The 22021-nt window shown below is 37.3% G+C and overlaps 1 long non-coding RNA gene across 1 annotated transcript; it reads right to left on the bottom strand.

The window, feature by feature from the left end:
- Positions 1–13467: 13467 nt before the first annotated feature.
- LOC114355630 (uncharacterized) lies at positions 13468–14615 on the bottom strand. Its single transcript, XR_003656124.1, has 3 exons — positions 14222–14615; positions 13881–14114; positions 13468–13700 (listed from the first exon to the last, which is right to left on the bottom strand). It is a non-coding gene; the product is annotated as an uncharacterized LOC114355630 (long non-coding RNA).
- Positions 14616–22021: the final 7406 nt, after the last annotated feature.

The following is a 22021-nucleotide window of genomic DNA, read 5'->3' as shown; positions in this document are numbered from 1 at the left end:
AGAGATATCCTAATGGGAAGTAGCGAGTTATTCCCAATACAAGTGTCTCTGACTACTTACCGGGAAGACTCGGTAATAACTATGTATACAAGTATTTTGGATATAAATGAATTTTTATTTATATATTATAGATACTAACTACATTACTCCTACCCCGTGGAAACCTAAGCGGCCTAATGAGACCGCGGTTACAGTTTCTATTGGGTCTTGATTCGCTGGTACTTGATGGGAAAACTAATATTAGGAACTAGTAATCTAAAATGGTGGTCTGCTGGAAAAAGGTTTTTCTCAAGGATTTCCACAACGAAAAGTCCCGAGCTGCCCACATCCAGTTGCTTCCCGCGACCTTCAACATTTTCGCTCTATCACTCCACTTTAAGTGCCCCATAGTAATTGCTTCAAACTCTCCATTCAACTGAACAATTCTATTTAATCTCGCTCAATTTAACTTACCAAAAGATCCTTGATTACAACAAAACGACAGCAGCCACTCCTGCGGAGGTAGTCCACAATTGCGCTGAAATTCAATCTGATTCCTATCAGAAAACTGTCAGCAGTGAGTGGGCAGTCCGGCCAGGGAGCCGCGACCTCCCGATGTAGGAACAGATAATATCATACTGGACGAGAGGACAGTAAGAACAGCCAGTGTCAAGGACAGGATTAGAAAACAAAAAATAAAGATGTCACTTTCGAATGCAATACGGTTTTTCATTTTTGCTCTCTTCATATTATTACAAAATTGTGAAGAGAATCAGCCAGGCAATTTGATTGACTGACTGTAACAACTGGAAGGTAGCTTATTCAGAAACACTTCTTTTAAACAAAAACAATTTCCTTTAAAACAACTTTTAGGTTTTTGATGGCTCACACAGTAGCATGATTCTCGTAACTACAAGGCCTATATTTGAATGCAAGTAAGTTCATTATCCATGGATCTAATATATTTTCTAATTAGATCAAAACAAGTCGATAATATTTTTAATGGATTGAAATGATTCGTAATAGTAGATGTCAGAAGGATGAATCACATTTAATTTTGACTGAATTCAAAATTTTTCTATTTGATAATAAATAAATAATACCTATTTGTGTTTGTTTCCGTCAAAAAATCTACATCAGAATGTTTTTCTCCCACACATTGCAGTTACGATTTAATATCACGACCATTGTGTTAATCATAACATGCCATTAATAGCTCAACTGACGAAGCAGGGGATCCTAGTTATTTCCGAACTACACATGCTAATTTAATATTCCCAGCTTATTGCTAAAATAGAGTTTCGTCAAATGAACTGTCTTTTCTGCCTTCGCTATGTCAGTACCACGGCAGAGGGGTCACCGCCAACTGGTCGCCGTAACAGATTTGCTGTCAACTTTAATCAAGTTATTTGTGCCAACCGTTACAACACAGGCCCTTTCGCGGATTCGACTCCTGATTTGGTCAAAACGGAATGCTCTTAAGTTACAGATAAAACTATTTAAATGGGAATGTTTGAGATAGCCTTCTGCATGAACGGCTAAATAAAATGTGGCTAATCTTGCAGGCATATCTTTGAGTAATGGTTTGTCTTTAATTTCGCAATTTGTTGAAAATAATTAGCTCATTAATTATTGAAAATAAACATAAATTATTGCAGCTCATCTCGACCGACAAGGCTGATTCAACTACTTAAACAAATAAACATAAATCTACTTACTGAAATAGATACTAATTATAATATAGTAAACTAATATACAATTTTAAACTTTCGCGTTCCATTTCAACTAAACGACGATTATTCGCGTTTTAAGACCCGTGTCGTACTATTATAGTAAACTAATGTTCACAAAAGCTACAAATGCCTTAGATATGTAATTTGGGCTTTTTAGAAGGGAAAGGAATAAATATTACCTAGTAACTATTCAAGAATAATGTAGCAGTAACCATGGATGGGTTTTCATAGTGCCAAAAGATAAGGAGACATGAAAAGTGCCCCATAAGGGCTACCTTTTCTTTTTTTATTATTTACATTTTGACGTTATGAACGTCAAAGTGCCACTTGTGGTCTAAACTGAATAAATATTTTATGATTTTGATTTTGCTGTATCTCCATGATTTGATGTTTATGATTCCACCATCTAACACCACGTTTAGATGTGATTTAGGAGTCAATACAAAAAACAATGGATTTTAAAACTGACAATTTAATGCAGACTCTGCTAATAGGCCACCATATAGCTTATCAATATTATTATAATCTATAGCACATCACAACAAATCATTGCAAGTCCATAATGCAGTCGGAGGCACGTCGAGCGTGTCACTCCCACTCGCAACCTACAATAGACCCTAAGGACCTTGGGAAACCTCACTAACCTAAAACTAAGTAAACGCAGGGCTTGTCAACTCTGAAGTTAATGGGCCGCATTTTAAAATGACAAAGCTGACGAAATGTAGAGTTCGTTCATTTCAGCCAAATGACGTCGACTGCTGGAAAAAGGCCTCCTCCAAGGATCTCCACAACGATCGGTTCTGTGCTGCCCGCAACCAGACACCTCCGGTGACCTTCACTAGGTCGTCGGTCCATCTTGTACGCCACGTCTACCACGTCGCCATTTCAGAACTTTTCTGCCCGAGCGGCCATCATCTCTGACGGCTGCGGGAATGTAGAGGTTCTTGAATTGAGATCACATCTTGGCAAAAGTAGTTTTTTCACAGCAGCACTGTCGATCTGAGACCTCACTGTAGGTTCAACTCGATACCTCCACGCGTTCCCGAGATAAAATGTCTTGATAGACAGATAGACGGACAATGAAGACGTGATCCTATCCTTGACTGATGGATCTCAAAAAGGTAGCTAGAAGGTAGCTACCTTTTTCACTCACTTTTTTACTTGCTGCATCTGAAAGAAAAAAAAGTGGGTGATTTAAGACCTCCCCTTATTAAAAGCATGCATCCAGAAGTGGACTTTTAATGACTGAAATGTTGGTGAATTTAATGAAAGCATTTTTTTGTAATTTCTTAGAGGTCCGTCAGGTCATTCAGTCTCCATTATAGGAGGAAGAACTTCTCTAATTTACCAGAGGCAAAATGAATTTGGCCTACACTTACTACGTTGGTCAAAAAGGTTGAGGAGGCCTAATGTGGTTTAATCGTCCAAACTGATGGTATAAATTAAACCTAACAATTTACTAACAGCATGCAGCCCACAATTGACCGTCCCTGTCCTCAGATCAAATGTGGGTGGTTAATAATAATTCTTACGACCACAATTATTTAAGATTGGCAGATATTTCAAAAGCGCCGCTCGTGTGGGTCTCTACTTATTTATTTAATTATGCCACGAACTTGCAGTTATACTAATTGTGCACTAAACATTGCAATGTATTATCCTTTACACTAATCTAGCTAGTAGAGTAGAACGTATGGAAGTTTAATCACAGAATAATAATAAGTACTACGTACAGAAGTTATACTTCGCGAAGGTATTTAAAAAAAAGGGATGCTCAATGTCATTAGCAATATGGTGTAATTTAGCCTGTCTCAAGAGTCAAGCACCATTTTGTTGGCAACGTCAGTGATCGGCACTGCACCGAAGCTATAGGGCTGACTTCGGTAAAATGATGTGACGTGAGGTGCCACACTGCGTAAAATGGCGGAGGAAATACCTACATGATTTAGAATGAATTATCATGAATAATATTAACTACTTATTTACCTCTCAGTGTCTTGAGGCAACTTAAAAAAGTACATTCTGTGTTTTTATTATTTTTTAGGCAGTTAAATACTGCACAGTAGTATTTAGTATACCATTTTCTTTATTTTCTTCCATCATACACAAGAATACGCGTGCGTGAGTCAATGTTCGCTCGTATGTGAGGCCTTGTCGAATAGTATCCTGTAGGTGGGCCATCGTGCGTGTTTTGTTTTCGATGTTCAGTAGAGAGATCAAGCTACGCCTAAATATTTTCATCACTTATGGAAAGACTAGCGGTCGCCCGCGACTTCGTACGCGTGGATCCCGTTTTACCCCCTTGGGGGTGGAGTTTCGTAAAATCCTTTCTTAGGGGATGCCTACGTCATAGCATCTACCTGCATGCCAAATTTTAGCCCGATCCGTCTAGTGGTTTGGGCTGTGCGTTGATAGATCACTATGTCAGTCAGTCAGTCAGTCAGTCGAGATAGTGTTCCCCAATGTTGGTTTGACGGAGCACACCAAGCTAAACAATGCAAGATCTTATATACCTACTTAGTTGTAATAGCTACAGGTTTGCAACAAAAAATATACTCTAATGTGATGACTGTAACTATGGACTTCGAGATTTTTATCCATCCATCATCTATCAAAGCAAACATTTTCTCTTCTTGATCTTAAGCTGCGTGCTTCACAAGGTAAATGAAGGCTGGCCTACACAAAAATTGTGTACGTTATGGTCTTAACTCATTATTAAGTACCTACTAACGGCCGCCCTTTTACCCCCTTAGGGGTTGAATTTTGCAAAATCCTGTTTTAGTGAGCATCTACGTTCTAAAAGGAATCCCCATGCAAAATTTTAGACTCCCAGCACTTGTACTTAAAGCATCGATACTTTTACACAGGGTTTCAGTGATCAATATGTCTGAATAAAGGATGAGAAAAGAAGTATACAGTATACAGTCATCTCATATTTATTTTATTTATCTCATCTACTCATAAAAATATTCACAAATAAACAAAGCAATACGAATCCTTGACAAGGCATCAGCGAGTCACGCCAATAAAGCCAATATTAAGGCTGGGTTGCATCATCTTACTTTAACTTTGACAAACGTCAAAAATCTGTCAAACTCCATACAAAAAGCACCGGTTATTGTTAAAGTTCCCGTCAAAGTATGTTGGTGCAACTCAGCCTAAGACACGGGTCTTAACGTGACGTTTATTAATGAGTTACATTATGTACTCACGGCTTGACATAAAATGTAAAAGACCCGTGTCTCACTATTTTAGTTGAAATGGAACGCGAAAGTTTAAAATCTATCATCATAGTTACCGTTAAATTTAGATGGTGCAACTCACCTTAAATGCGATATGCCACTAAAAGAGTTAAAAGTATTCCTCGTATGGCTAATGGCGGTGTTCCTCGATGGTCGGCGATTAATAGTGCTTAATCAGAGTTTAAACGGCGATAATTCGCGGCGTATGCAGCCAATGCAGCGGTAATGCCTCGATCACGAACGGTGATTTGGGGGTTTTACACAATGCGGTCTTTTATAATTAACTTTAAACCTGAAAAGCTTAGGCTGAGTTGCACAAGCTTACTTTAACTTTGACAAACGTCAAAATCTGTCAAATTCCATACAAAAAACACCGGTTTTCATATTAGTTACGGTTAAAGTTAGATTGACTCCTCTGTTGATATTTTCTATTTGAAAGACTACATTAAAATACATTATACCACCATTCGATTATCTTATTAATTCTAAGTAATTTCAGCTTTTATTATCCTAATTTTATTGGTCTTAACCAATAAGAGTAACCAATACTTGGATTTAGTTTAAAGAAGTTGTCAACTGTCTTTGATTTCTTTTCGATCTTTTTGATTTCTTACAGAAAATCGTTCCGTGTAAAGGCCACATTTTAACTTCGCAAATCATTTGTAATTACAAAACCGGTGCTCACTAAAATCCAGACCCTTTTCCGATACCGTAAGATTTATAATCGATCGCATTCTTATTACAATCTTGTAATCACTCTGGCTTAAATGACATTCCAATAGTGTTGACGGGAATTCGCTGCGATCAAGGCTGTTAAAGAACTGAGCTAGCATTTAATAGAAAGAACAGCTTGTTTCATTCATCGTTTTTGCTAGATAAATAAATATTTTGGGACTTTTTGCATTGTGCCAAACTGAATTTAACGACCTAATTATTACCTACTAGTTAACAGATATCGTTCGTTTTAACTAATGCCGGTATTCACAGACATTACTATGTGGTCTCACAGTGCGCGTGGACGCACAGGGTCACACACGAACCAATTTATTTATTTATTTTAAGCTGATATGCACATAGAACGGTGTACATAAGGCGGACTTAATGCCTTTCGGCATTTTCCTCCAGTCAACCTTAGGGCCAAATCAATCACAAAGCTCTATTCAACGCTGTGCGTTCGATTTGCTGCTTCACTTAAGCAAGCATGGTTTGGGAATACGGGAGTTAATGTCGTCCACTGCTCGACAAGCTTGACCTTCGCTGGTTAGGTTTTTATTGGCGGTCAAGCTGTAAATCCTGGCTACACAGGAGTTGCAGCGGTGGGAACGAGAGGTGGGAATAGTCCTGTGCTGGCTTTCCCTTTGGATTTCCACAATGACCGACAGTTTCGCAATACCCTCATCCAGGTGCTTCCCGTGACCTTCACGAGAACGACGGACCACCGAGTGGCTACTCTGTCCATGGTCAAAATCTAGGTAGGTGTATTTTGAAAGAAAAATTATCCGAATTTTCAAAATGTTGCAAGCAGCCTGTTGTGACTACTAAAAGCTTAAAAAACCAGTCAGAGATCAGGCGGTGACTTATTAGGAATCTGTGGTTCAGGTTTATTTATTAGGAAACGAATGACAAATTATAAGACTGTGATTAATTTCTTGAAAATGATTTAATGATTCAATACCTTTCATAGCCTTCGTCCCACATCTCCATTTATTGACAGTGATGACTTGTAGTCTTCCAAGAAACATCATCTTTTTATATAAATCACTTATTATTATAGATAGACAATTAAATTCTACTTATATTACTCACCCGTTAACAGATTTCTGTACAATTGTCAGCTCTTCAGGTTTTAAGTGTTCGTTTAAAAATAACACCTATTTTAACCACATAGGACGTCGTATTGTGAGTATGTGTATCTTCATATGTTGTCGTCTGTACAACAGTTACTTTGTCATCATCACTCATGACTCACGTTACCTACTGCACTCGTGGAAAATTAATTTGTCCTTGACAACATTACAGGACAGATGATTCCATAATCCGGTAGTTTGGGTGAACTCTCTCCTCTTAGAGGTTCAATTCAAGTTCAAATTCTTCATTAGTATAAGGCCCGTTTATGGGCACTTGAACACGATCTAAATATACCTTATCTTATCAAAAGTTTGGGACAAGACATCAGCTAGTGCTAAGAAGAAGTGGCGGAAGAATTTATTATACAAAAATTTACCCCCTTATGAATGACGATGATTCAAAATTCAACATTGGATTCAAAATTTTAGCGAGAAAAGTCGCAGGCAAAAGCTAGTTCGAAATAAGCATCATAATTTTCCAAAATGCTACCCATAAGGGGATGAAACGGTGTTCCAAAGTAATAGCGAGCGAAACCGTGGGCACAAACTAGTTAGTTTATAATAAGCATAGTAATTGTCTAGTGCCGACCTCGTAACTATTCTTCAGTGTTCCTCATTAGTTATGGTATTATTCTGATGGTCCATTACAATTGAGTTGAGCTGACAATGCGCCGGAGTGGGCTGAAGTTAGTGTTATTATTCATTGAGATGTTTCGACTTCGTGTGCACATGCACATAATAATGCGGGCTTGAATTTTATTATTAAAGGTGCTCCATCATCTGGAGCGTTCGACTGTAATGTAATTATGTAACATTTCAGATTCGATTTTTATCATTACATTACAATATGGGCTTAGGCAGTCTTGCCCTGACTTTAGAAGTATTTGCTGCTGTCTTTCCCGAACACTATAATCCGACCTCTTCAAGTTAAAAAAAACCTCGATATCATTTTTGAAGACCTATCCATAGATACCCCACACGTATGTGTTTGACGAAAAAAAATTTTTGAGTTTCAGTTCTAAGTATGGGGAGCCCCCAATGTTTATTATTATTTTTTTATTTTTGCATCAAAATCTTAATGCGGTTCACAGAATACATCTACTTACCAAGTTTCAACATTATAGCTCTTATAGTTTCGGAATAAAATGGCTGTGACATACGGACGGACAGACGGACAGACGGACGGACAGACAGACAGACATGACGAATCTATATGGGTTCCGTTTTTTGCCATTTGGCTACGGAACCCTAAAAACGAATAACCATTTAGTAGGCAGCTCATCTCACTTAACATCAAACGTGATTATTCAGCCTAAAATTGCCTGTAATGTAACATTTTAGATTGAATTGTCACAGGTTGTGTCGAAATAGTATGTAAATACATTGTAAGTTATGCACTCTCTTCCCTGACCACAATGTAAGCTAATCTGTAACATTACAACAGGTTATGCACGCACTGTGATGCTCAGTTCGCTTCTGATGTGTTGCTCGACTTTGTAATGTCTAGTGGTAAGTGGTAACCGCCTCTGTGGTCTAGTGGTAAGATCACCTGCTTCAGACGCAGAGGTCCCGGGTTCGATTCCCAGTGAGGGCAGATTTTTCTGTTCGGTTTGGTTGGTGGTAGGGCTTGTTCTAAGTCCGCCTGGCTAGCTACCACTATCTTACCTAAGTCTGTCGCTATAACAACAATGTTAACTGCATTGTTGTGTTCCGGCAGTTAGAGGTAAGATAGCCAGTTCCTCCGTGGTTGAGGATGCCAAGAGCTTCCTCGTTGTGGATAAAAAAAAATGTTACGTTACAGGCAAACGCTCCAGATGTGAGAGCACCTTAATAAGTACGATGGCGGCTTCCATTACTACCCACGTCGGGACATCTCCATTGTCTGTGATGACTCACGATGTTGATGCTGATTCCTATATGGTTATTAAGAACATAAATCTATTTTATTCTAGCAGTTTTATAATGAATTGCAAGCTAGGTGCGCCAGTAAAGATCAAGCACGTAGGATCATTTTGTAGAATAGTTTCCTTGTTCATCGCAATTTATAGATATTTGTATGTACTTCATGCTGGGACAGAAAATTCTCGAGTGGCAACCAAGGGGCCGGAAGACGTAGTGTGGGCCTGCTTCCTTGGTGGACCAACGATCTGGTGAAGGTCGCGGGAAGTACCTGGATGCGGGCAACGCAAGACAGGTCATTGTGAATCCATGCGGGGAATTTGTCCAGCAGTGGACGTCATTAAGCTGAAACGAACGAACGATGTACTTCATAATTGATACCAATTAATGAAGACCCCTGGGATTCATGGGTCTACGAAGAAGAGGGGTCAGAATTAAATTAATCTGAAAGTAGTGGCGGAACAAACTCAACCAGTTTAGTCTATACTGTCAATTATTACTAGGTGATGTGTTTAATATTTACTACCTATGTATTGTGATTTTACACGTAGACCTCTGAGAGTCGAACTTTCTATCCACTAAACCACGGAGACATTCCAAAAACTAAGACTGGGTAGTACCATCTTACTTTGACAAACTTCAAAAATCTGTCAAAATCCATACAAAAAACGCCGGTTATCGATAGTTACGGTCAAAGTAACGAGGTGCAACTCAGTCTAAGTCTACATAACCAAATACAAACTATACGACTTGTTAAAACAAACACAGAACTGGCCCTAATCCTCGGTTTATATTTAGCAGGTCTCAATTAACTTGACCTCAATCAGCATTAACTACTTTAACCACTCGAGCTGCTAATGCGATGGTGATATGACCCAAATTAGCGAATTAGGCACGGAGAAGTGATGAGCAGATGCAGTTAGCAACGAACTATGCAGCAGGGTTTTGTGGTTTGAACGAGTTTCAGAAACGGTTTTATTTGAATTTTAAATTTTAAAAAAGTAAAGATTGTAAATTATTAATTTCTCTGAAATAAACAAAATGTTAGTAAGGTAAAGTGCATCATTGCAAAGAGGTAATTTTTTTTTTATGTGATAGGAGGCAAACGAAACAATTAATGTAAAAAAAACTTTTGTTTGCAAATCGAAGAAAAAGTTAACACTATGAGTTTAATGTCATAATTATATTAGCAATAATTTACATAAGAGTAATATTATTATTAATGTTAAAACTTTTTACTTAAATCTACTGCGATTTGATAAAAAAGTACCTACTTAAATTTTATGACATATATATCAAGAATTTTGCAGTAGGAATGGTATCTGCAACGCTGTGCTAAATTTTGATCATCAATGACATCTTTTATCGCAACAAATTAAATCAAAACAAATCTCAATGTGAATTCAAAAAAAAATACCATTAAGTCATCTATGGTCACAAACGTCATAGACAAAAACAATCAGCAACAAGTTCATTACCTTATCAACGTTTACCCTTTCAACATCATCACGTACGTGAGTGAATCCAACTAGTTAGTTTAAGTTCCGAAGCAAGTACAGTCAGCTTCAAATAGTTCGTGACACCTGAAGTGGTCAAAAAGTTGACAACACAACCTTATTCCAATGGAGAAGTTTCCAATTTTATTCTTTTAATAACACTTGAAAATATAAGTAAAACTAATAATAATTGTAAAAGAATCATTATCTACAAATAAAGGAGTTACAGGGCCAAAATAGTTAAGACTAACAAATATTTCGCGCATTTGATCGGTGACGTCACGGCACTCATTCGGAGTACAAACAGTGAATCACCCCTGGTCCAGTGCTGTTGACTGATCCAAGCCAGGGTCACTCAAGATTCTTTCTTATTAAAAATTTGTAACCTTTTTTTTTTAAATATCCCATACCTGACCAGATACAAAAAGAAGAAGAAGACTTTGACATTGTGTCATTCTCGACGACGTGTCATGTCAAACATTGCGCGCGAAAATAAGTAGGTAATTTAAATAATTAATTTCTCAGCCATTTCTTGATCGATTAAAAAAACACTTCACCGGCTTTTTAGTTTTGGTCTGTATTTTAATCCCATTCAGTGAAATATAATGTTAATGAAATACAAAGATGTGTTGCAAACTTTTGGGTACTATAGATAGGTGTCACGAACTACATATTTAACGCTGACTCTACAATTAGCATAAAGTGTCCACTTTGAGTTCGTTCGTTCCTTTTTTTATGTGACAGGAGGCAAACGAGCAGACGGATCACCTGATGGTAAGTGATTACCGTCGCCCATAGACACCCGCAGTCCCGGGGGCGTTAAAGGTGCGTTGTCGGCCTTTAAGGTGAAGATACGCTCTCTTCTTGAAAGCTCGCAGGAGAAGAAGTTTGAACGTTCGTTAGTTTCAGCCGAAAGACGTCCACTGTTGGACAAAGGCCTCCCGCAAGGATTTCCACAAAGACCGGTCCTGCGCCGCTCGCATCCAGGCACCTCCCGCGACCCTCACCAGATTGTCGGTCCACCTAGTGGGAGGCCTGCCCACGCTACGTCTTCCGGTTTGAGTGTCATTATCTATTTGACGCTGACTGTACAAGTACAGTCCAACTAGTTAGGTTACAGCCGCGCCCTAATTACCGATGTCGTTACAAGATAAAGGGTCATTCTGGGTACGTGTCGCTATGGGCTTGTGGCTACTTGATGGACACAGATCAGGGTAGAACAGCCAGTTCAAGAAGACATAGACGAAAACTACTGTGGCTAATTGATGGAGACAGGTCGAGGTATAACAGCCAGTTCAAGGCAGATAGCTAAAACCTACGAATATTTTAAAGGATCATTCGGGCTACGTGTCGCTATGGGCTGGCTACTTGATGGACACAGGTCGTGGTAGAACAGCCAATTCAATATAGCCAGCTAAAACATAACCCTCCTTCTGGTACAGTCAGGTAAAATCTACGAGTATTTCAGAGGTTCATTCGGGCTACGTGTCGCTATGGACTCGTGGCTACTTGATGGAGCCACAGATCGAGATAGAACAGCCACTTCAAGATGATACTTATTGACGAAAACTACAAGTATAATATGAGTATAAAATGTGAAAATTAAAAGAAATACAATAATTAAAAATTTTAAAGTTCAAAATAACTATTTGAAAAAAACAAAACTTTATCTTAAGTTTACATAGATATTTTATGTAGGAAGTAGGTGTAGGAAGTAGGTAAGGTCACCCGGGGCGAAAGCATAAAAAGCAATGATTGCTCTATGCTTCAAAAGATGACACTTTGTTGAAAATCCATCAAATTAAGAATAAAACCAATTATTCACTTTAGCCTCATATTTGCTTTCGCCCCGGGTGACCTTACCTAATCTTTTCAGTCAATGATGTTAACAATGTGGACGGAATTTACCCTTTAGGCGAGTAGGCTGTTTGTTCTTAAAGGACTACATGGTTGTGCTACGTCTTTTTGACGGGCTATGTTTAAATGCAGAAACAAAACGTCCGATCACGAAAAAAGCGAAATAATTATAATGAACAAAAATAAGTTATTTTGTGACAATAAAGTTTCATAGTAATTTTCTTACTTATAAGGACTGCAATCAAAGGTAATAACTTCTTGCATCTTGTTTTTGATGATAAAAGTAGTTGGTGGCCATGTTTTTGTTTATAATCTTGTTTTTGTTGACTCTAGATTTATTTTTAAACGAATACTGACCTTTACTTGCCAAAAACACATCCTTTATAATCATTTTCAATCAAATTGACGCCCGTATTCACAAACATCACAACCCAAGGGGTTATTCCGTATTCGACCCATGACAACTCAACCCATTTCTTCACTCATCCCAAATTAGTATTCCTAGCTCAACCCATTACATAATTTCGTTATTCTACCCAAATGCATTCCTTACTCAACCCAAAGTAAATATACCAAAAATAAGTATGGATAGCAAAACAACGTTTACTGTTTTTTCAGAAATTTAATAATTATAAATACATACTAGTATGTACATTGCTTTATAATTAAATAAAAAAAAATAACATCACCTACCTGAAAAAATTGATAGATATGAATGAATATGTTGATCAACTAAAACATATCAAATATTTTATTTTATTTTAAGGTACCTAAATACATAAACAGATTAAGAGGCTGAAAACTTCTACCGCGGGATTAGCTGTCCACATGAGTCATGACTTTCATTATTTTTCTTTTGTCATCTCATACCGCTTGAAAAAAAAAGATGAAATACATTGTATTATTTGAAATATTTGTACATTCATGAACAAGTGTCTAGGGAAAAAAATTATACGCCATCGCATCGGCATCGCTTGGTTATACTGATTTAATAAAAATGACAGTCGTTTGATTTATAGTAGATTTATAGTGGATTTATAGTAGATTCTAATTAGTCATTATTTGATTTGTGTCCTTTTGTGAAAAACGTTATTGTTGTATCTATTATTTGTTATTTATTGTATCAGAATTCCTGCAGTTTTATTTAATAGAACGATCTTAACACAAAAGTTAACCGAGCTTAAAGGGTTATGCCCACTTAGTATGGGACCTTTGGCCTGAGGTAGACAGACATTACAGCATGTAATTTGTTATTTATTAAATAGTCTATACCAGTAAGAAACAGAATATAAATATCATTTTGTATCCAAGTCCTTAAAAAAATTTTTTTTTGCTTAAGACTAGAAAGGTTAGAAGCAAAATAAAACACCATTTTTTTTTTATTATTATTATTTTAATCTGACTCATGGGTCAATAAAATATTGTCTAGGAACTAGGCAGGTGGAAATACATGTTCCTGATACCTTGCCCAGCTCAAAAACCACAAAATTGTCATAACATGAGCACAGCAACCTACTGTTATATGGCCAATATCAGGGCAAATGAATCCTCGTCCCATTATGTGTTTGTTGGGGCTCCACAGCATGTGTAGCAGCTCGATCAGCTCACTGCCACTTAAGAATTACATATTTGGTCAGATCCCCGCAGCTGAAACAAAGAAATTAATTATGGTATCATCCAAAATTCATTCTTTAAGATATCAAGATGTGATGTCAATTATTATCTATCAGTAAGAAGTATTTGTATAGAAAAAAATATACACTTTGTTCAAAGATATCAAGCCAATGTCTTTAATAAAATATAAAAAATAATTATAAAAAAACTTACTTGACGAGGTGAAATCTGTTCCATTATTACATTATTTTCGAATATGTGATTCTCTTTCAGTGTTAATATGCAGTCTATGGAACGTATTTGTAATAAAGACAATCCACGTTAACTGTGACCAGTGCTAGTGGTTGCTTCTTTATTTGAAATATTATTTGTCCTTGATTGGTGCAGAGCCACCCACACCGTGGCCACGGTCCAACATGAGTGACAACATACACTGCTGTTATCAATCTAAAAAAAAAGTTTTATTAGGATTATGGTAATCTACGGTAAAGGTAGTTGATCAAATACATTGTAAAAGGTATTCAACAAGTCCACACGCTCATTCAATAACTTACCAGCTGAGGAGTCATCCACTGACATTATAACCAACTGAACTTAATAAGCTCTAGGCTATGTCGCCTCCTCTGCATCATGTCAGCTATACAATTGATACATATCATAGGTTCCTCATGACATTGAGGAATTGCTAGTTGCATTATCCAAAATCGGGCTGGGGTTAACATTGGGGCTCGGGTCGGAGTCCATACGTAAGCCGTGGTCGCCGTTTAGGCAAGGTTCGATGTCCGAAAGTGAGCCATTGGTCATTGGTTGAGTGAGATTCGTAGTTCGAGAGTATGCCAGGGTCATCGGGAAAGGAAGCATCGAGGACCATGGTCAAAAAAATAAAGACGTCAAAAGGGAAACTTATACAACACTCTTCTGCTTTTATTTTGGCAAAGACTTGGTTTTGAGAACTAAACAACACTCACGATGAAAAATTCAAAACAAAGCGAATGACAGATAACAGCTGTGACAATATTTTCAGTGTTGCCATGCTAATAATGTGGTGATGAATAAAAATAATCGATATAAAAATCGATTATTTTTTGATGACTCGAAATAAGGTGTATAATAAGGTGTGTGTGAAATAAGGTTTCATTTAGTTATAAATATTTTTAGTAGTGTTATTAGAATATTAAAAAGGTTTTATAAATGTCATTTTAATGAATACGTATTTAAAAAAATAATAATTGTCATAGTCGAACAACAATCGATATGAATCGATTCTTACCGATAAGATTCATTTTGGCAACACTGAAATGAGTGTTAAAGACAGGAAGTTGTAATTATCACATAAAGTACTATTTAAATTGGATTTTTATAAAGGCACATTGATACAAAGTTACACTAAGTGAATACTTTAAAAATTAATTAAAAATTTTTGGCAAATTCATATTTTCATTAGCAGCTTGTCCACGCCAGGCCAGAAATGAACATTGTCCTTTCTAAAACATATATTTTTATTCTGACCGTACATAAAAATCTTATATTTTTTAAGTGGTTTAAAAATGGGTTGAGCTAGGTATGTTTTTGGGGTGAATAAGGAACATAAAATTAAAAATTTGTTGTGGGTAGAGTAAGGAACAAAATTGGGTTGAGTAAGGAAAAATAATGAGTGGGTTGAGTTATCGTGGGTCGAATACGGAATAACCCACTATGAGGTCTCACAGTGCGCGTGGACGCACAGGGTGACATATGAACCAATCACAGAGCTTCAATCAACGCTGTGCGTATGATTTGCTATGCAACCATCGTTTGTAAATACGGGCGTGGGTTAATTTCATAACTTAATTTGAGTCTTTCATCTATCTGGGATTCGAACCCGCGTCTAGTGAGGTAGCCGTAGTAATGGCAACAATACTAGTAGAAGTCTAACTAGTAACCATTGCCACTGTTTTTCTAGTCGGCCTACACTGAAGTGGGCAACTTTTTTTAAAGAAATAAAAAGGATGAAGCGCTACTGTCACACATAGTGATGTACGGTTACTGTTGGACTAAAGTACGGATATTATTTTGTTGGAAATGCATAGGTAAAATCTCTTTTTATGCATAGCAATTTTGATAACAATAGAGTTAGTTTTTAGCTTATATGGCGCTAAAAAACTTAGACTTACCATTAACAAACAATTTTCTTGTTTTTCCTAATGATGACAACTTATTTATGCTTAAGGTCAGGGATTTATTAATTTAGTTACAAAAATACAGGAATAAAGAATGTTGAAGTCGAAACATCAATTTTATTGAATGAAGCTTCGGGAATACGCATGGGTATGTTTATATGAAAACCAAAGTTTTTTTTACATGTATTACACGTAGCATCCTTACCTTTGGAAAAAGTATTTGCAATTTTTTACAGTAGTACCACATAATAATATAAGTACAAGCGGACTCGCTAGTAGCTTGCCCATCCCTACATAGCTATCTACATTAAAATTTGTTCTAAGTAACAAAGTTTCCGAGATTTGCTGGACAGAATCCGGACAGGCATGCGGCCGGTCGACCACTGCCGGACGGTCGGCAGAAAAACTCCCACTTTTTGAGTCTACGACTTCTGGTAACACTTTGAATGTTAAACAGATAGTTTGCCTAAAAGAAGGGAAGAACAGGAGATAGTTTTTGTTAGAGGACGCTTCTGGGTACGTACTATCTGGGTACAAAAAGGTGGATGGCATTAAAAAGGTTTAATTCTTGATTCCTTAACTTTCTAAGCTTATATTGAACATAAGTTGAATGAACACCATTGATAACATTACATAAAATACTAATAACACTTGTTTAAAAGTCCTAAGTTTCATGTTTTGTTTAAAAAATATTAACAGTTAAAAACTTATAAGTAATAATAAATGTAACCATTTATGAGCTTTTCTAAAAACTAAGATTTCAGAATTTGCATTTTTGTTATCAAATTAAATACAAATTGAGATTATTATGTAGTTTATTTTGCCGAACAGGAGCTGCTTTGGCATTATAAAAGTCATGTAAGAACTTGATTTCCTTTTGGCTAAATAATTGTTATAGTCATTCTAAACCTGCAAGTAAGTAATAATTGTAAATGAATCCATGGACCCAGGCTAGGGGCCACAAGGTCCGTCTTTGACGAAAATTTCTTTTTCAGACAGTAAATTTTCCTTCGGGACTATTCCCACCTCTTGTTCCCACCACTTCTACTCCTGTGTAGCCAGGATCTACAGCTTGACCGCCATAAAAACCCAACCAAGGTCAAGTTTGTCCCGGGGGAAAGTTAAACTGTCATTGGACCCGCAACGAAATTAATCAGAAGAACATAGAAGGAGTTCGAAATTTAAAGTTCGACAGTCAATTTCTACCAAAATCAATTCTGCCAACGGTCCAAAGCAACGCAATCAAGATCCGAGCCCCAATTGAGTTACGATGACTCGCGCGGTGCGCCGGCGCAGCGCGGCTGATTATTTGATTTATACAAATTGGAACTACATTGGGTAAACGAATGCCAATCGGATCAGGAACTAGTAGTTCGTACTTATCTAAAGGATTTGTTTCAATCTAAGTATGATAATGCGCATTCTAAAACAAAGTAGCCTGCCCTGTAAGTTATTGTCCTCAAGGGTGTCGAGACTCTAATAAATAGAGTCAAGTTCCGTGCGTAATAATAAGTATCGACAAAAGTAAGATCTAACGTGCGAGTCTCACGGTGCGCGTGGACGCACAGGGTGACACACGAACCAATCACAGAGCTCTATTCTGTGTGTTCGATTTGCTGCTTCACTTGAGCAAGCATTGTTTGTGAATACGGGCGTAAGTCTGCCGCCATAACAACAATGTTAACAGCATTGTTGTGTTCCGGCAGTTAGAGTAAGATAGCCAAGTATCTCTGTGGTTGAGGATTCCGGTCCGGGTGAAGCTCGCTTCCACCTTCGGCCTGATCATCACTTTTCATCAGGTAATGTGCAGGCCTATACCACCCCCAGATGATGGCTGGCAGGGGCTAAAAAAAGCAAGAGATCAATACCTTTCAATACCTTTGACTTTAGATTATGACTTACTACGTCCAACGGTGGTATGCAATCAACTGAAATAATGAAAGTGTCTAAGAATTAGGCCTGAAAAATTTTACATATTTTATTTCTCATTGTAGTAAGATAATTTATTTAAACTGTTTTTTCTTTTGTTTTAGATTTTGGATTCTGCCGCTCTACCAGTCACCTGAGATGCAATCTTCTTACGACAGGTAGGTACTGCTGTAAGTACCAGCTTCATAATTTGGTAAGTGATTTTTAATCATTTTTTTACATAAACTCCAGCCCAGTTACAAAAAAATGTATTAATCATTTCTATCGTCTCTACATTCTGACTTAAAACAACGATGACTACAAAACCAAGCCTGATTTAAAATGTTAAATTATATGACTTAAGCATAAAAAATATATGTTCCAAAGAAATCTTTATTAAACCATACTATGGGAACCCTAAACCGGTCGGCAAAGCACGGCATGACTCAATACGCCAAGACAATCGGATCTGGCCAAGACCGGTAGCTGTCCTTCATTCGCGTTCATAAACAAATAGCCAAGCTGTAGATGAAAGTGGATATAAACGTTTGAAGGAATTTGGAATTTGCGAATAAATTCGATTTCAAAGTAGTTTAATATTGAAGTTTATTGAATGCTAATTGATTTTTAAAGACCGCTAATAAGTCATTTTTATTATGTATTCATCTAGAAAATTATTGTGCCTTGAAGTCATTGGTAAATGCGTCAAAAACCTACCAATAAAAATAAATAAATAAAATATCCTTGGACATTTTACACTGCGCTTCTAGTCCAAACTAAGCAAAGCTTTTACTATGGGTACTAGACAACGGATATAAACATACTTTTTTTTTTAAATACATATTATACATTAGAAAACACCCAGTCCATCCAATACAAACAAATATGTTCATGCACACAAATGTTTGTACTGTGCGAGAATCGAACCCGCTACCTCCGGAATAGTAGTCCGTTTCGAACCACTACACCAAACGGCCGACTAAAAATGCAAGTAGAGTGAATTGTTTCTTTTAAGACCTACACCTTTTATGATCAAGAAGTCCCGTGGATCTTCTTGCATATGTAGCTTAAGTTTTGAAAGCTCTCTATCGAAATTAAATTAATAATGATAAGCTAAAATTTAAAAATTTTAATAATCCTCACTAAAATGCTTGTAGGTAATAATTCGCATTATAAATTATCTGAATCGCTAATCTATGTTTATGAATAACCATCATAAAATCATCCATAAAATATCTTAATGTGTTTAATACCTACTTACTAAATATTTTATTATTATACCAATGGTAGAGTCGGTAAATTAGAAAAATAACCAAATGTCAGAATGCATGATATTAAAAATACAGACGACTACATTTTATGGCAGTACTTATGGGGTTTATGTGGTCTAGAGAAAATATAAACCCACAGTAAGCAGGTGCAAGAGCTTAAAAAAGCTCGTTGCCGTATTTCACCACGTGACGAATCGAACTATTACTGTCTCCGCTAACGACGGTGTTTTCTTCACTACACTCATTAAGTCAGCTCTGTCGCAATTTTTCTTCGGATCCAGCCACTAATCCACTCGCCGCAGGCCCGGCCCGCGCCCCCTGCTGGCACAACGACGAAACGACCAAATAAAATGCTAATTCAACACAAATCCGTTTTTATTAAATTGTAAATAGACACGAAACATTTTTTCCTGCCAAAGCCGGTCCTGTAATTGAAACCTCTGTCGCATTAATAAACGATTTCATTAATAAAACACGCAACAGCCCAGTACCAATTAATTTTAGTGTGGTTCGAACATGAGGCAGCGCTAGCGTCGCGCGGCGAAACGCGGAACTACCACGATTTCAAAAACCACCCCTTTCACTCAGTGCTGCCACGGCGACAGGGAAAGTTTTCTCGCACACCCCACGACGCTAAAAGTTACGCTACTCCCCGCCAGATGGCGCTGTACCAACGCATCCCGAAGCATTCGCTCCCCACTTTGCATGTGTGAGTGTGAGAGAGAGACCGCACGACAAAAATAAAAAAGGAGTAAAATAGACAGCAATATGTGTGTATACCAAGGCGTGGTTACGTGCATGCAAGCGATTTTTTTATCGCAAAAATGGCCGGAACTTTACACGTCCCGCGTTAGAACGTAAAGTCGCAACTGCGATAGGCGCGTCGAGTGTGACTTTTAACGCGCGCTAATAAGGTTGAAAATTGAAATGTGTTTTGTATAAGTTGCGTTTCGACGTCGATGTATGGCGAAATAATTGGCGTCACTGGCGTCGCGGCGTCATTAGAAAGAGAGGGTGAAACTATTTCGCTTCTATGTCGGAACGAGCTTCGCCAACGACCGTTAGACGGAGGGGGATGGCGCATTGGCGTTCGCGCCCGTTAGAACGGGACGTGTGTAAAAAATGCCCGAAAAAAGCAGTTTTTCAAAAGGTGCGATAGAAATTACAGAAACATGGGCGCGGTTTAAAAAATGTCTGGAGCGCATGCGCCCTGTTCGGAAAGCCGGCTCGGAAGTAAAGGGGGAAAGAGAGGTTGTTGGTAGTTTATTGTGTCGAGGTGCAGTGCAGGCCGCGGCGCGTCGCGATCGGCCGCCCGACAAAAACAATAACTGCTAATTATTTCGACTAATAACCTCGTCTGAGGGCTGAAGCGAAAAATTTTCGAGATGTGTGTGTTCGAGTATTCGGGATGGAAAATCGAGAAGTTCGCTATCATCTGTGGTGCGGTGTTTGTTCGATACGCTGCAGTGGCGATGACTCCGCGGTTTCCCGCTAAATTTCATTTGGTCCGAATCGTGGTGTGTTCCAAAATTGTGATGCGAAATGCAAGAAACAGTGTGCGATGAAGTCGAAAATGTAAAAAAATACAAAAAGAAGAAATGGAATAGTTAATAGGTATGTAACATCATCTGAAAAAATATTAGGAGCCAAGTTGACACAAGTGTAGAGACAGCAAGAATTTGATCAATAATAAAAAAATAGAAGTTTTTCATCCTGCAAAAAGCGAAAACTATGTAACTCTACCACTGTAAGTTCTCTCACTAGTAAAATTGTTAAAACTCTACTTTGCAATAACAGTGGTGGAAGTAAAACAAATTTTCTGCACTAGCAATAAATTGATTTGGAGTCAAAATGTAGAGCCAATGAAAAAATAATACACCGTCAAATCGTGTTACATACTACATATTACGTAAATCATAGAAGAAAGTCATTATCAGTTGTCTTTGGAATAAAAATAAAATATTTATCACGAATGTCAGTTTGTACGTGTATCTCTACGATAAAATTGATAGCAGCGACAGGTGAGAGATAGTCGTTATCATTTTAAGAACACGGGCAAGGTTAAAATTTGTAGAGTTACATAAAATTGTCGCATTGTTGAAATTTTCAAGGACAAAGTCCTACAAATACAACTTATGGTAAAACATGGTTGTGACGTTGTGACTTACTATTTGTCTGTTCTGGAAAGACGTCATTGAGGTTATTAAAACTACGTCAGAAATGATCTAAAATACTCTGAAATTCAAACTTTAGCTCCTAATATCTGTATCCGAATGCGAACTAAATTCAGTATGTCGTCACCACGAAAAGTGTTTTTCAATTAACTTGTGCTATATTGTCATTGAAATGAACTCTGTTAAAGAATAAAATATTGTCGAAATTAACATGTAGAGCTCGGAAAAATATAAAAAAGATACTACGTAGAGTCAAAGTAGGAATTATTTAAAAATATGAACATGATGACGAATTTGTTTTTAAACTGTCATTGACGCTACTGCTGTCATTGGAATTAATAAACTTCCAACTGGCTAAAAAGGTAGAGAAACAACAAGTCGCAAAACCAGTTTTAATCCCAATAAAATTTATCACATTTTAAATGTTTGTCTTGCAAAACAAAATGTTCAACTGGAGGATATTGAAGTAGAATCGAAGGATCGTCCAATGGCATGTCATCACGTGCAGAGTTAAGGTAAAAAGCAATATTAACTCGATAATTTCCTGTTCGCCTAACATGGCGTGTGTTAGTTATATATCATTTGAGATATTAATATTTATAAATCAAAGGCACGAGTGCGGAGTGGCAAACAAGCTGGCACTTCTAGATAAAGAGACTCTACATTGTCGCATTTTTCTCTTATTAATTGACTATTGTGTGCCATTCAAATTGCTGGCTCAATAATCAATTTGTGACCACACTGTTGTAAAAACACGTTGTTAGTAAAAAGTTTCCAGTGATACTTTCTAAGAATAGAGCTATAGATATAGAAATTATGACTGTAGAGATAAAATTGTGAGA

Source organism: Ostrinia furnacalis, unplaced genomic scaffold (genome assembly GCF_004193835.3).
Source record: "Ostrinia furnacalis isolate ACB-3 unplaced genomic scaffold, ASM419383v2 OfSCF2450, whole genome shotgun sequence".
Classification (NCBI taxonomy): domain Eukaryota; kingdom Metazoa; phylum Arthropoda; class Insecta; order Lepidoptera; family Crambidae; genus Ostrinia; species Ostrinia furnacalis.
Note: the sequence above shows the minus strand (reverse complement) of the source record. Positions and strands in the feature narration are given on the sequence as shown.